Source organism: Eurosta solidaginis, chromosome 5 (assembly GCF_040869045.1).
Source record: "Eurosta solidaginis isolate ZX-2024a chromosome 5, ASM4086904v1, whole genome shotgun sequence".
Classification (NCBI taxonomy): Eukaryota; Metazoa; Arthropoda; class Insecta; order Diptera; family Tephritidae; genus Eurosta; species Eurosta solidaginis.
In genome coordinates, this window is record NC_090323.1 from 39,096,159 (window position 1) to 39,108,166 (window position 12,008).

Consider the following 12,008-nt stretch of genomic DNA (forward strand, 5'->3'; position numbering starts at 1 on the left):
TTTTTTAAACGGGCGGTGCCACGTGTTATGTAGAAAAGCAATTTATCTGAAATAAAATATGCAAATGAAGCTCACGCTAAGTATATAATGTTCGATTACATCCGAACTTAGACACCTTTACTTGTTTTTTGTTGCTATTGTATTGCATTTGTAACAGCTTTGGTATGTTGTTTTTGTTATTGTTATTTGCATTTTGCTGCAGCTGTAACCACACAATTTCCGTCGTTGTGTTCATTGCAGCATAAAAAATTCAATATTTGCTGATTACACTACAACATTAAATGCGCTGCTGTTGTTGTTCTTTTTGTTGTTGTTATTATTGCTGTTGTTGTTTGCATTGATGTGTTATGCGTTTAATGCTATATTTTTGTTATTTTTGTATATTTTGTTGTATTTGTTTTGGTATTTATAATATATTAATGCAATCTATATACAAATGCTGCATGCATCTTACTGTAGTTGTTGTTATTTGTATTGTTGTTGATTATATTATTCGTTTTTTAGTGGTTGGACATACTTAGCCACATCATTGGTATCCGTTTGCTAAAGTTTAGTTTAGAAAAATCCGGCCGTGTTGACACATTCGTTCTCTTTTTTCAATTGAAAAATTTTAGTATTCATAAACAAAATCAAAATAAACAAATTTTTCTAAAAAAATAATCACACAACAAATTTTTAAAATTAAATCAATTTTCAAAAAGAAATATTTAACATCTCTAGATATACATACACCCATATGCATCATATTTATATGTATGTGTAACTTTATCTAAAAAGTAAATGAAGAAGAATTAGCAGTAAGCGAAAAATAATGTGTATTCATCAAAGCTGCAGCCAGCAAGCCAAAACGTCGAAAATATGCAAAATAAGAAAATGAAGTAAAAAAAAGGCAAACGCAAAAGTATTATGGCGTTAAGGCTTTGTGTTCTTTATTTTTTGAAAAGTGTAATATGCGTTATGTTTTAAATTTTTTTATAAAACAAAAAATGTTGGGAAAAATGTTCGATATGCTGCCGCTGGGAATGATGTGAAAAGCGGGACCCATGGTGCGTATACGTAACTTTTAGACACTTTGCAATGATGAGTGCCTGTGAGAAACAAAAAAAATTTGTGTTTTAAATTTGATGTCTTTTTTATTTTTACTTCCTTTATATTAGGTCGGTTGAATGTATGTCCGCTTTTCATATAAATCTTGCAATCGATTTTTAAGTAATATCTCATTGAGCTAGAGTCTTGAAATTTCAAACTTAATTCATAGGCCGATGACAGTAAACAACATAATACATTAAGAAAAATCGTACGGCACAGGGGGAATATCGCGATTAATTTTTAAGAGGCATCCCTTTGAGCTACAATATTCATACATAGTTTGCGAAGTCAATGACAATTCATCAAAGTGGGGAGATATTTAGAAATCGCGTCAGAATTTGGAAAATTTTGCGCACTTCCTTTATATACATAAATGTACAAAAATGAGCGAAAAATGTGTCGTTATACAATGACATATTCTCGCTGAACTTTGATTTTAAAATTTTGACATAGAAATTGTAAAAATATTTATGAGAGATACAAGTATAAAGGCAGAACGCAGTCAATTGACTATATATCGCTAAGTTGACTCCTTTCCTGCCAACTTTCCAATGTGCGCTCCTTCTTTTATATTTACTGGGCGTGGTTATTGACTGTTTCATTTTCAATACCAAACTATTCTGAGTCCAAATATGAATTTGGTGAAGATATCTCAATATTAGCTCAAGTCATCATGTTAACGTGCGGACAGACAGACATACGGACAGAAGGACATTGCTAAATCAAATTTTTTTTCGATAATCATGATTTTGACATGTGGAAGTCTATATCTATCTCGATTCCTTTATACCTGTACAACTAACGGTAATCCAATCAAAGTTATAAAACCCTGTGTAGAAGTACAGCTGGTTATAACCAAATAGACCAAAACTTCATAAAAAAATTATATGAATGAATGAAAATAAAATTAAAATATTAAGAACAAAAACCACAAAGGGAAGTTTTTGCTGAATTTCTATAAAAATTAAAAATTATAATATATTAAATTAAAAAAAAAAACAAGATAACGGAAAATACAAATAATCTTAGAAATTGATATACAAAACATGAAAATCAGAAGATTTAAAAATCAAATATATCAACTGAAAAAAAAACTAAGAAGTACATATAAGGAAAAAAAATTTAAATAGTTATAGGATTTGAAAGTTCAAATAAAAATAAATAAATTGATAATACAAATAAAAATTAATATAAAATAATAAAAAATAAGTCCACCAAAAAAAATGCACTTTAACAAAAAGCACAGAAATAAAAAACTTTACTAAAAAAACAACAAAAAAATATTTAAAGAAATTTATATCAAATAAATAAACTCAGTCAATTTAATATATTAAAATAAAAAAAAACAAAAAAAAATCTTAGCAAATAAAATACAAAAAATGGAAAACAAAAGATTGAAAATCAAATTTATCAATTAAACAAAAAACATAGAAACAAATAACTTTCCTAAAAAATTATTTTAACAAATTAACAAAAAAAAAAAAAAAAAAAACAAACATAATATTTAACAAATTTAAATTAAATAAATAAACTCAGTCAAATCCCATTTTATATCGAAAACAAAAATAATGTAGAATGTTTTTGGCCATTAATATAAAATATTTTAAAATTTTATTGAGCTCAAGGCCGGTTTTAAATAAAACAAATAAATATGTTATTGTTTTAATTTATTTTTACTCAATATTTCGAATTCAGTCTGAATTCATCATCAGGAGTTGTTCTTTGAAAACAAAAATGTATAAAATGTTTATAAATTAAAAAATACAAATAAAAAATAATAATATGAGAAAGAACTATCAATCACAACAAATAAAAATTTTGTGTGAAGCTTGCAATAAACTAAAAGTGTTACAAACTAAAAGTGTTGAGAAACAGAAAAAAATTAAAAAAAAAACTGATGCAAAACAAATACAAAAGTCGTAAAAAAATTAAAAGAAGCCAAAAAAATTAAAAAACCTTAAAAGAAAAACTTTAAAATTAAATATAATTTGAAACGTGATGAACCGAGAAGTAATGAAAAAATAAACAAAATTATTTACTCTGAAATATTCTTAAAATTGAAATTAAAAAAAATAAATGAGCTTTTTACAAATCAATATGTAAATTGCAGAAAAAAAAAAATGCATCAATAACAAAAACTGAACATCTTACTTACTTACTTAATTGGCGCTTAAACGTCCAAACGATTATGGCCGTCCAACAAGGCGCGCCAGTAGCTCCGCCAACCGGCGCCAACTGGTCACACCAAGGGACTTTAAATCGTTTTCCACCTGGTGCTTCCAACGGAGTGGGGGCCGCCCTCTACCTCTGCTTTCATAGGCGGGTTCCGATAGAAACACTTTCTTGGCTGGAGCATCATCTTTCATCCACATAACATGGCCTAACCAGCGCAGCCGCTGCGTTTTAATTTGCTGGACTGTGTTGATGTCTGCGTATAGATCGTACAGCTCATCATTAAATCTTCTTCGGTACTCGCCATCGCCAACGCGTAGAGGTCCATAAATCTTTCGAAGAACTTTTCTCTCGAACACTCCCAAAGCCGCTTCATCTGCTGTGGTCATGGTCCATGCTTCTGCCCGTATATAGCAGGACGGGTACGATAAGTGACTTGTAGAGTATGATTTTCGTTCGCCGAGAGAGGACTTTACTTTTCAATTGCCTACCTAGTCCAAAGTAGCATTTATTAGCAAGATTGATTCTTCGCTGGATTTCAGTGCTGATGTTGTTGCTAATGTTGATGCTGGTTCCCAAATAAAGGAAGTCTTTTACTATTTCGAAATTATGGCTGCCAACAATAGCGTGGTTGCCAAGACGCATATGCGCTGACTCTTTGCTGGATGACAGCAGGTACTTCGTTTTGTCCTCATTCACCATCAAACCCATCTTTACCGATTCTTCTTCCAGTTTGGAGTAAGCAGAGCTAACAGCGCGGGTGTTTAGGCCGATGATATCAATGTCATCAGCATATGCTAAAAAAACTGAAAATAGTAATGGAAAAAAGGTTAAAGTAATCAACTTTTACACAATATTTTCATGTTATCGCAATTTAAAAAATTTAATTTAGAACAAACAAAAACAAAGGCCAATTAAATAGAAAAATGTTCCTTACAAAAAGTATAGCAAAAAACAATCAAATTTATAGAAAAAGGAAAAACCATATTTCAAAATTTAAAAATAAATATAAAAATAAAAATATTGGTAAAAAAAGCCAAAGGCAATTAAAGATAATCATTAATGAAAAAAAATTTAAATTTTGTGTGCGACGGCACACTAGCACAACAAACAAAAAAAAAAATAAATATAAAAAAAGCATGAAAAAGAATAAAAATATATACATATAATTGAAAAAATTCTAAATAGATTACAATATTAAGTGAAAAATCTAAAAGCCGAATTGAAACTTAAATGCAATTAAAAAATAAATAAAGATAGAGATATAAAGTTAAAAAAAAACCTGCAAAAATTCTTTGAAATTATTATGGAAATAACAGTTAAAACATAGGACCACTAATTGATTTTTAGATAAGACAGGTAAAAAGAATATTGAAACATTAAAATAATGGCTATATCTTCAAATCAATTTTTGGAAAGCTTCTTACAATCAGTTTAAAATTTTGATTTGATTCGCGGTTACATACAATGTTATGAGACGTCAATTTTAATTGCTAAACAATTTTTATTATATTACACAAATTTCAAAACTTCAATTAGTACCATTTACAAATAAAATTTGCATGTGCAAAATATTCGACGCTCACTATAGCACGGCTTCACTGTAACTGGACGACCAAGTTGAACCAACTACTCGTTTGAATTGCTCAGTTCTAATAAAATTAAAAATATTCATGTATTTAATTACATACCATTCATTCTAACAAAATATTTAACTCCTTAAGAATTCAAGCAGCACAAAACAACAAATTAATATCTCTCATGATACCCATAACCCATTTTTAATTTACTCTGAAAACTCAAAACTTCAACCAATACTCTTACCACCTTACCCAAAGAGACGCACATTCACAAAACATTTATGTATCTATGTCTACCCCATATTTTTAGTAGCAAAACTCGACCTTAACTAAAAAAATAAAAGAAAAACTGCCAAATCAAGAAACAAAACACAAACACTGAACAAAAAAAAAACACAAAACATAAAATTACTGTTAGTTTTCATAGTTGCGAGCTACGCTTGTGTGAGCGATTTTTGGCGGGAAATACCGCCAACGTCTGCGGCTGTGTCTAGCTTTTCATTAGAGTAGCAACTTCTAGTGAATCATAACTATGCTCATACATATTTATGAATGTATGTATATGTCACGTAGCCTACAACCATTTCATGCTCGTAGGTAATTGTCGTTTTGATTTTTGTGTTTCTTTTATAAGCTTTTGTCTTTACTGCTAAATCGAGTATTGCTTTTTAATTCTTTTCGTTATTTATGCTATATCGTTGATCAGGCGCACATACTTTTCGTTTTGATTTTTCTTTTAATTGTTTTTTTTTTTTTTAATTTGGTGTATGAAATTGTATTGCATTTGAAAAGTAAATTATTTTCTTTGTTTTATGTTTCATTTGCGTTATCTTTCGATGTTTTTGAGTTATTTTGTTTTGTATTAGTGTTAATTATTAAGCAAGCATCGCTGTCGTAGCCGATAGTTTGGTGGTCGCTGTAATTTCCCTACAAAAATGCGATTAGTCCAGGATTAGTCCGGCAGGAGTTGCAAAGGAGTATGCGACCTATGCCAGTAATTAATTGTTTGTATGAGTTGAACTGTTCCCTTTTGTTTGAGCATGTCCTATGAAGAGGCTAGTTGTACCCATTTATTCCCAAAGGAGATCGATAGTACCAATCCCCTTTGTACCCTTTATGGTAACATATGAAGACTAGGCCCTTTTCGGTAAAATAAGGACTCAAATAGCGACCAGTTGCATTTTTCATGGTAAAAACACAATCGAAGGATTTGCTAAGCCACCAAAACTATTTGATGTAAGTTGTTTGCCCGCTTTTCAAAGAGGAGAAAAAAATATTCTCCGAAAATGTAACCCTAACTCCGACGTAGTCGTCATTTATTTTCTGTATAGGGATCCGAATTTTCTTAAAAAATTTTATTTAATCGCCCGTAATCTTTTTTTATTTTACTCATTTCGCTGTAGCTTTTTTTTTTTAATTTCTTAAAATGGGCTACATAGATTTCAAATTGATTAATCCCAACTATACCCAAAAGGGACTAAAGTAATTATGCCCAATTGTAGACAAAAAAGATCAATCGGAGACCAATCTCTTTAGGGATTAATCGCACGATTTTTTGCAGGGTCTGTTCTGACAGTCTAACAACATCGTAACCGACATCGTCTCTAACACTGCTATCAGCGCACAGTGTAAGAAATCAATGAAATTTTGCACAGAGCCTTTGCTGTCGCAATATAAGAAAAACGAAAATTTCGAAAATTTATGAAAATTTTACGAAAAATTCGTACTTTTGATTCTGAGTTTTCTGTTTTTCTCTGAATTTTTATAGGTATGCTCTTTTATTGTCCAATCAGTTTTAGTCTCACAAAGCACAAGTTATAGGTCTCTCAAAATTCGCATTAATTTTTTTAAAAAAATTTTTTTCGAGTTAGTCTCAGATTTTCTTCCCTATAAAAAAATAAAGCTATGCGCTCAATGATCATTAGCGACGTGAATTTCGAACGATACCTCATCGATACTTTTGTCGTTAAATGACGATAGTTTCTAATCGATACTCCTAATTCACAAGTCACATCAGCCCTGCTTAGCGATAACTGACGCTGAATTGGGAGCACCAAGGGAGGTCAATCTCCTTCTTCCACCTGCCTCACCCAACTCAGTGGTGCTCTCCCACTTTCTCTGCTTCCAAACTGCTATGTCGACTGAAGTAATTTCTTGGTCGAAGCGTCTTCGTCGCATATCATGACCTTGCCAGCGATGCCTTTGGGGTTTTATTCGGTGCACTATCTTTATATCTGCGTAAAGCTCATACAGATTATCATATTACCGTCTTCGATACTCGCCGTCGGCATTACGGACAGGATCATACAGCTTCCTGAGAACTTTTCTCTTGTACACTTCACGAATCATCTCATCTTATCTCGACATCGTAAATGATTCCGAGCAATACATCAGGACAGGTATTATGATCGACTTGTAGAGCGTGATTTTTGTTCCTTTCAATCAGCCCAACATAGCACTTGTTAGAAAATACCATCCATCAGTAAAAAATCAATCACAAAGCTATATAACATGTATGGATAACATCAAAAACTAATGGGCTAGGAGTGCCCTCAGTTTGCATTTGTTGGGATTAAATAAATCTTGTTTTGGTAGAAAATTTGTATCTTGTGATATTTGTATCAATATTTTGGATATTTTGTATTTTTATCACGATACTATCAGGTACTCATTATTTGTAAAAGGATATCTGAACCGAGTCCCAGATCCAAACTTTGTTTTCGATATTGTGTCCCTTACGACAATATTTGTTTTCTAAGCTCCTAAGCATGCAAATGCGATACCATATCTCCCGTCATTTGTTCATGCCTTGCTCAATGCAACACATCTCTATTATGTCCGCGATTTCATTCTTTGCATCGGCGATTACGTTTTCTTCGAAAATTGTTCTTATGCATCGAGTGCACGGCCGAGCACAGAACCCAGAATTAGAAAATATATTTACATATATAGTAAGACAGATATCCGCCTAAAGCCGCATATTTTGGTGTACCAGCACTGCTTATTAAGTGTAGCAATAATCTGAGTATCCCGAAGTGGCCCCATTCAATCTCGCTCTCTTTCTGAAGTGACACGTGATAGCACACGGAAACAGCAAAGTGATTTACTTTGTCCAAAAAAACAGGTTCCAACATGAAAAGAACTTCCAACTACCTTTTTGAGTATAAAAAATTGTTCAGAAGTAAACCTGAAAACAATTCCGACGTTATTCCGAAAAAAATACCTAAATAGTCCCAAATAATACCGAAAGTAGTAGCGAAAGAAATCTGGAAACGGTACGAAAATAGTGCCGAATGATATCGAAAACAATACCGAAATGATCACTAAGTGAACCTAAAATTATAGTAATTAAAATTTTTTTTATTTCGCCCAGAAAATAATAGTGCGCTTGCCAGATCAAGGCTCCATCTGCAAGGTGTGGCAGGATTGCCAGATCTGCAGAGAGCAATTAAGCTAGCTCTTGGAAAACTTCTAGTATTACACGGAGGGATGGAGTTATTTTAAAACATTACTTGTTGTTGTTGTTGTAGCGATAAGGATACTCCCCGAAGGCCTTTAGGAGTGTTATCGACGTTGATGGTCATTTGCCGGATGCAGATCCGGTTCGTTCCGGTAACAAGCGCCATAAAGGTACTAGCCCAACCATCTCGGGAACGATTTGGTATGGCCACATGCAACCTTCTGGGCCACACCGCCCTCCCACCCCTAGATCCATCATGAGTTCGGGGTCGCCAGAGCCTTGGCTGTTAATGAAACAAGATTCGCCACGGGTAGGTGAAGTTGACAATTGGGTTGGAAGAGCTGTATAATACGTTGGCAACCCCTTGAGAGGGTTGCGCTACACAACCCCTTGAATCAATTTGGTATTTTAGTCGCCTCTTACAACAGGCATACCCACCGCCGGTATATTCCAAGCCCCCTAACCAGCTGGGTACTTGGTCAAACGAATTCTGGACAACAAACTATGGGCATATTCAGTCTGGGTGACATCCTTATTGACCGGCCGGTTTATTCTAAGCTGACCTTGAGTTTTTATTACGCTCAGAAAATTATTTTTATTTTTAGTTTTTTATTTTGGTCGAAAAATAACAGTTATTTATTTAATTTTTATTTCTCTCGCAAAATAATAGTTATATGTGACCCGGCCTATGAAAAGGTGGCTTATGACTAAAAAAAAAAGGAAACTACTAAGAAACTGAAGAAATGTATTGTTTATCTTTAACAGCTGTTTCTCGCAATTTTTTTTTTTTTTTTTAGTCATAAGCCACCTTTTCATAGGCCGGGTCACATATATTAATTTTTGTTTAAATTGGTCCGGAAAGCGATCGCAATATTTACAACTTCATATTTCTCTCGGATAAAGTTTCATTTTAAATTTTTTACAATTTTTTTACTACTTCTGGGCGTGCTCGTTTCACTGTGCGGTTGCCGGCCCGCTTCATCAGACTCGATGAAAGTCAAAGTAAAATTCTAAACAATATGCAAACAAACATATTTCAAGTAAACATAGATATGTATTTACATATGTACAATGCTAGTATATATTAGAAACACAAACAACAACAACATATACATAACTAACTGCAGTGTACAACACCATTCATGTTATCTATCAAAATTTGCCATAAAGTATCGGTTTTTCACTTTTTTTTAACTTTTCCAGCTCTTCTTCGCGTTCGTAAACGTCAAGTGTTGTTATCAAAACAAACTATGTGAAAACATGAAAAGTTTGATAAGCCAAGTAAAATCATATACATTTTCAACTTATTCTATAGACAAGCATTTTAGTAAGGTGGCTCTAACGCACAACCAAGCAAACAACACCGGGGCGCATAGGTAACTTTTTTTTTGTAGTTTGGTAGCAGTGCAGTGCAGCAGACACCACAGACGATCAACAAAAACAAATCGCCAATGAAAGTAAAAGATAAGAAAAACAACCGACGTTTTGTAGCAACACAAAAGAAATTAAAACATTTTTTGTTGCTAACACGAAAGGGTGCATGGCGTTTGATGAGAAATGAGGTGCGTTCATTATTTGCATGGGGTGCTTGTTGGGTAGAGCAGGTAGTTGGTAATGGTCGTTTGGGTGCTAGAACTGAATTGAACTGCCAGGAGGGTTCCCATCGTAAAAGCTCTCATGAAATGCTTAAAAATTGGGCGGAGTGTTGCTACATTTTTGAGGTGTTGATGTACAAAACTGCGTGATGACAGCGATAAATATGTAGTTAAGTGCTATTGGGAGCCAGCGATGTAAATTCTTCTACAATGGTGTTCAGCTAAGTAAGTTAATTTGGCAGCACTGGTTAGTAGATATCTCTGTCATTGAGAAATCCTATTGGCCGCAATAGTGTGAATATACCAAGCGCGCCAACGCCTCGAAGGTTTTATGTTCTAAAAAAATATATTTCATGCCAATTTTGTAGGAAAAACTATTGAAAGGGAAGCTCGGCCTAAATCGCCTCGAAAGTGTATCGCGTAATTTCGTAATAATTAGTTGTAGTTTACAAATCTTAATCCACCTACCTGTTGTTGTTGCTGTAGCGATAAGGACACTCCACGAAGGCCCTGGGGAGTATTATCGATGTTGATGGTCCTTTGCCGGATGCAGATCCGGGACATTCCGATAACAAGCACCATTAAGGTACTAGCCCGAACATCTTGGGAACGATTTGGTATGATCACATGAAACCTTCTAGGCCATAACACCCTACCACCCCCTAGATCCATGAGGAACTTGGGGTCACCAGAGCCTCGGCTGTTAAAGAAACAGGATTCGTCACGAGTAGGTGAGGTTGACAATTGGGTTGGAGAAGCTATATATTGCGTTGGCAACCCCGTGAAAGGGTTGCGCTACACAACCCATTGTACCACTTTGGTATTTTAATCGCCTCTTGCGACAGACATACCTACCGCGGGTATATTCTAATCCCCCTAACCCGCTGGGGTAATCGTGAGGATTTCGACCAACTTGCCACTACCTCAGGTATGTCTGCAAAAGATCCTAAAATTGTCCCCTGACAAGGACTGCCAGGTCGTCAACAAAGACCACCATGAGGTAGGCGGATTCATTGGACTTATTCTAAATTGCTTCTAATGAATCCACCCAGCTCATGGTGGTCTATGTTAATAACCTTGCAGTCCTTGTCAGGGGACCATTTTCGGACCTTTTGGCTAGTTGCTCAAAATCCTCAGAAATTGTTTTATAACCCAAAATTGTACTTGTACAAGATTTCAACATGAGACTACCCTCCACTGACGGAGTATCGCTGACAACATAAAGTAAAGTAATTTGACTTAATACGGAGGGTAGAGCTAGGAAGCTTCGGCTGCATTTCGGAACATTGGTAAACACTGGTGGCTCGTCCTCTTCTTCTTGTATTGATAAGGAGATTCTCCAAAGATTTTGACGAGTTGTAATGGTGTTGATAGTCCTTTGCTAGATATGGATCCAGTACGTTCAGGGAAATAGCGCAATTAAAATACTAGTCTGACCATCTCCGCAACGATTTGATATGACCACGTTTAACGTTTTAGGTCATCCAATCCCCTCTTTGCGCGAGGAACTTGAGGTCGCCAGACCTTTGCCTGGTACTGTTTGCCAGTTTCTGTCTCTTAGCTTTACAACGCATGCTCTCCACAATGGAGAGGAGTGGGAAACTCACCTAACTTGTTTAGGGAGGAATCCTAGCTGCATGGGCAGTGATTTTGTTTGGTACTCTGTTGGGAACTCTGTCTCTGGAAGTCGCAGCTATCAAGTTGAACAACTGCTAGGACATTCAGATAGCAACCAAAACGCTGGTTCCCGAAATAGTGTCGTCCGATGTGGTTTTCGTGTACCTGAACTTCCTTACGATCTCGTCGTACTACTTTTCGATGAAATAATTTTGGGTGCCAGGGTATAGCGGTTGCCGGTAGTTCTCATGCGGGTCTTTAAGGCTGAGCTGGAACTTATGCGCCCGTGGTGGATGCAAATGGAAACTTTGGAAAACCGCTGGTCCTTTGCAGTGTTAGTTTTGCGAGGTGTGCCAGCTTAGCAAGTGCTCGACTGGCAAGTCCTCTCGCCAGGTTCCGATGTACTACTGGCCAAAGAAGCCTGCGACTATATCCAGTTCTAATATCTTTATATAGGTATAAGTGGTGTCTTTAATTTGAGCATGTGCGCGTGAA

At 34.8% G+C, this 12,008-nt stretch overlaps 1 protein-coding gene across 1 annotated transcript in view; it reads left to right on the forward strand.

Moving 5' to 3' along the window:
- Nucleotides 1-603: 603 nt before the first annotated feature.
- jim overlaps nucleotides 604-12,008 on the forward strand; it is a 214,309-nt gene continuing 202,904 nt past the window's right edge. The window contains exon 1 of the mRNA XM_067757245.1: nucleotides 604-1,046. The gene's annotated coding sequence lies outside the window, so the exon portion shown is untranslated. The remainder of the gene's footprint in view (nucleotides 1,047-12,008) is intronic.